Source organism: Rhipicephalus microplus, unplaced genomic scaffold (assembly GCF_043290135.1).
Source record: "Rhipicephalus microplus isolate Deutch F79 unplaced genomic scaffold, USDA_Rmic scaffold_124, whole genome shotgun sequence".
NCBI lineage: Eukaryota > Metazoa > Arthropoda > Arachnida > Ixodida > Ixodidae > Rhipicephalus > Rhipicephalus microplus.
The window spans coordinates 637,942-642,500 of NW_027464696.1; the positions used below are offsets into that span (position 1 = coordinate 637,942).

The following is a 4,559-nucleotide window of genomic DNA, read 5'->3' on the forward strand; positions in this document are numbered from 1 at the left end:
TACCTGGTTGATCCTGCCAGTAATCATATGCTTGTCTCAAAGATTAAGCCATGCATGTCTAAGTACATGCCGAAATAAGGCGAAACCGCGAATGGCTCATTAAATCAGTTATGGTTCCTTAGATCGTTTCTTCCTACTTGGATAACTGTGGCAATTCTAGAGCTAATACATGCAGTGAGCCTGGAGCCCTTTGGGTAACGGGTGCTTTTATTAGACCAAGATCGATCGGGTTTCGGCCCGTATTGTGTGGTGACTCTGGATAACTTTGTGCTGATCGCATGGCCACGAGCCGGCGACGTTTCTTTCAAGTGTCTGCCTTATCAACTTTCGATGGTAGGTTACTTGCTTACCATGGTTGTTACGGGTAACGGAGAATCAGGGTTCGATTCCGGAGAGGGAGCCTGAGAAACGGCTACCACATCCAAGGAAGGCAGCAGGCGCGCAAATTACCCACTCCCGGCACGGGGAGGTAGTGACGAAAAATAACAATACGGGACTCTCTTGAGGCCCCGTAATTGAAATGAGTACACTCTAAATCCTTTAACGAGGATCAATTGGAGGGCAAGTCTGGTGCCAGCAGCCGCGGTAATTCCAGCTCCAATAGCGTATACTAAAGCTGCTGCGGTTAAAAAGCTCGTAGTTGGATCTCAGTTCCAGACGAGTAGTGCATCTACCCGATGCGACGGCTCGGACTGAACATCATGCCGGTTCTTTCTTGGTGCACTTCATTGTGTGCCTCGAGATGGCCGGTGCTTTTACTTTGAAAAAATTAGAGTGCTCAACGCAGGCGAGTCGCCTGAATAAACTTGCATGGAATAATAGAACAAGACCTCGTTTCTGTTCTGTTGGTTTTTGGAATACGAGGTAATGATTAAGAGGGACGGACGGGGGCATTCGTATTGCGGCGCTAGAGGTGAAATTCTTGGACCGTCGCAAGACGAACTACTGCGAAAGCATTTGCCAAGAATGTTTTCATTGATCAAGAACGAAAGTCAGAGGTTCGAAGGCGATCAGATACCGCCCTAGTTCTGACCATAAACGATGCCAACCAGCGATCCGCCTGAGTTACTCAAATGACTCGGCGGGCAGCTTCCGGGAAACCAAAGTATTTGGGTTCCGGGGGAAGTATGGTTGCAAAGCTGAAACTTAAAGGAATTGACGGAAGGGCACCACCAGGAGTGGAGCCTGCGGCTTAATTTGACTCAACACGGGAAAACTTACCCGGCCCGGACACTGGGAGGATTGACAGATTGAGAGCTCTTTCTTGATTCGGTGGATGGTGGTGCATGGCCGTTCTTAGTTGGTGGAGCGATTTGTCTGGTTAATTCCGATAACGAACGAGACTCTAGCCTATTAAATAGGTGCGGGGTTCCCAGCACCTTACAACCTTCTTAGAGGGACAAGCGGCTCCTAGCCGCACGAAACAGAGCAATAACAGGTCTGTGATGCCCTTAGATGTCCGGGGCCGCACGCGCGCTACACTGAAGGAAGCAGCGTGTCTTTATCCCTGTCTGAAAAGACTGGGTAACCCGTGGAACTTCTTTCGTGATTGGGATAGGGGCTTGCAATTGTTCCCCTTGAACGAGGAATTCCCAGTAAGCGCGAGTCATAAGCTCGCGTTGATTACGTCCCTGCCCTTTGTACACACCGCCCGTCGCTACTACCGATTGAATGATTTAGTGAGGTCTTCGGACCGATGTCCGGCGCGGCCTTTCGGTTGCGCCGGTCTGTTGGAAAGATGACCAAACTTGATCATTTAGAGGAAGTAAAAGTCGTAACAAGGTTTCCGTAGGTGAACCTGCGGAAGGATCATTAACGGATTGTGAAGGGTGAGCGCCTCAGCTGCGTCTGCGCCCGACACTTTCTGCCGCTGACCCCGTTTGGACGCGGGGTCGGCTTTTCCCCACGGGGCTGCCTGAATGTGGAGCGGCACCCCGTGACAAATTGTTGCGCCCAGCGGACGCCAACACCGCGACCTTGGACGGTCGGCCAGGTGGCGGACGCGGGTACAAACGGCGCAACGCACTCATAGGTCGGCTTTCGACCCGCCACTGCACCGTGGCTCGAAGCGCTCGAAATGCGCGACCCGACCGCTGCGGGACCGCCTAGTACTGTAAACAGGAGCGGCGGAGCGCGAACGGCGAGTCGTGGTTACGTCGGTAGAAGGCGAGGCTGCGCGTTCCCGAAACGCCAGCCGAGTGCCCTCCCGACCGTTCGAGCGTGCAAGAACGAGACCCGACAATCGCGCGGCGACTGCCAAGTACGAGAGGAACGGCACAAGCGTCGGCGGTCGGTCAAGGAACTGGCGATGTGACGGGTCCGCTGTGCACCAGTGCATACCGTCCCGCCGTCCGCGGCAAGCGCCTCCGCGTCCTCGGGTGACGGAGGCTGCCGGTCGGTTCTTGCAGGCGAGGGATCTCGCTGGCACCGGTTCGCGTTGACGCGCGGCCGGTCATGGCACGGCGATGCGACGGCCGAGGTGCGCAGTACTCGATGGAGGAACCGCACGCTCCGATGACCGTCCCGCCCTCCGCGGCGTATGCGTACCGACCGTAATGGTTGCAGCAGCGCCGGCCGGCTTTTGAATTCGCCACACGAAACACGGTGCGAGATCGCGGTTAGGGGAGCGTCGACGTTGCCAGGCGTTTTGCTTGCTGCCGAGGGAAAGGCGGCACGGCCACGTCGCGCTCGTCGCGATTAGCGGGTCTGCGCGCTTTGGGAAGGTGCCGCAACGACTTGCCGAAAGAGGAAGCACGGAAGAACGAGGGACTTGGACGTCCCGACAATTGAACGCACTTGCGGCCAGGCCCTTGCTGGCTTCGTTCTTCCGCCTCGAGTAGGCTCGTACGCGGCTCCGGCGCCGAAAGTGGTCCTTGGCACCGACTTCGGTGGACGTGGGAAGTGCCGCGCAAGTACGGCGCGCCTGGCTCCACCTGTTGGCTAAAGTAGGCAGCCGGATCGGCATTTTGGTGTGCGGTGGCAAACCGTGGATGCGAAAAAAGCTTGTGCGATTTCGTGGAACAAAAAGCGGGGGTCCCCCTTTTTATGCGGAGGAGACCGACCCGCCTGCCGTGGTGAACCGCGACGCCACGGTAAAAACGGGAGAGGCTTGTCGATGGGACCGTGCATCCCGCGCTCCACGGAGGCCGGGAGGCGGCCGCCCGAGGAAATGTGTAGCCGTCGAGGCCCGCATCTGCGTGCACTCTTATCCAAATGGGTGTACCGCAGGCATTTTCTGGTTAGGCGGGCCAATGAGAGCGAGCACACAACGATACCTACGGGTCCGGCTTGGAGAACCGGCTTCGACGCCTCCCGAGTATTTATAGAGGGGTGGACCACGAAAGCACTCGCAAGTAGCGAAAGCGAAACGCCGTCCGAAACACACCGTTTGCTCGATTTGCGGCAGCCGAAAAAGGCGCGGCAGAGTTTTGGAGTCCAAGCGTGCGCTGAAAAGCGCCCTTCTTGGCCACTGTTTGGCCGAGTGCCAGAAACGTTTGGTTTTGACTGTACGGAATTGAACAAACACTTTTTCACGACTCTAAGCGGTGGATCACTCGGTTCTCGGGTCGATGAAGAACGCAGCCAGCTGCGAGACTTGGTGTGAATTGCAGGACACACTGAGCACTGATTCTTTGAACGCACATTGCGGCCTTGGGTCTTCCCTTGGCTTCGTCTGTCTGAGGGTCGGATCACATATCAAGAGAGCCTTCGGCGCACAAGGGAACGTGAGCCGTCGACTCGTTTTGACCGCGTCGGCAACACGGACAGCACGCTGAACACCTCACAGCGAGCGCCAACAGCGGCCACTCAAGGGCGAGACGGTGGCGACCGTCGTGCCAGAGCCCAACCGAAACGGGGGCGACCGACTGCATTGAGGATGTGGCACCTCGTTGAGACCGCCGCAGGACTTCGAGTCGGAAGGAAGCCTGCAGGGAAAGTGCGGTCGAGGTTGCGTACTCCTCTCTGCGACCGGGCGCGCAAGAGCTGCGAGAGCCACGGACGCGCAACTTTAACGCACGGTAAACACGAGGAGCGAAAGCCGGCCAGCAAAGCTTCTCCAGCCGTGCGCAAAGTGCGCGAGATCGCAGCCTTGCGTTGCGCTTGTTGCCCTCGAAGTAAGCAGGGTGTCCCGTAGACCGGGCGCTCGAACACGCTGCGGGGCCGTGCCTCCTCCAGGCTTTGCCGCGCGAACAGGGAACGTTCGCGCGCAAAGCGCAGGGAGGTGAGGAGGCTGCGCCCGACGTTTGCGGTTCGCTGCGTACGCGGTTGATGCGGAGAGCACGGCGCGACGACTTGCCGCGAAGCGGAAAAAGTCTCCCGCACGAGTTGGCGAAACGTTGGCGAAGCTTAAGGCGTTCTCGTCGTAGTCCGCCGTCGGTCTAAGTGCTTCGCAGTTCCCGTCCCGTTCAAAAAACTGGGCCACTCCAGTTGGGGCGGGGGCGACGCTACACGAGACGATGCCTCTCGCCAGGCTGCGTGGCTGCCCTTGCGGCGGCGGCGACTGGCCTCGGCGGTGTTTGGGCTTTCGACACGGTCGTTTATCACGCAACTGCTCGGAC

At 57.7% G+C, this 4,559-nt stretch overlaps 2 non-coding genes across 2 annotated transcripts; both read left to right on the top strand.

Annotated features, from left to right (window-relative positions):
• On the top strand, positions 1-1,815 carry LOC142790736 (small subunit ribosomal RNA). The gene has a single exon (XR_012889728.1). It is a non-coding gene; the product is annotated as a small subunit ribosomal RNA (ribosomal RNA).
• Positions 1,816-3,534: 1,719 nt separating this feature from the next.
• LOC142790795 (5.8S ribosomal RNA) lies at positions 3,535-3,687 on the top strand. Its single transcript, XR_012889774.1, has one exon. It is a non-coding gene; the product is annotated as a 5.8S ribosomal RNA (ribosomal RNA).
• Positions 3,688-4,559: the final 872 nt, after the last annotated feature.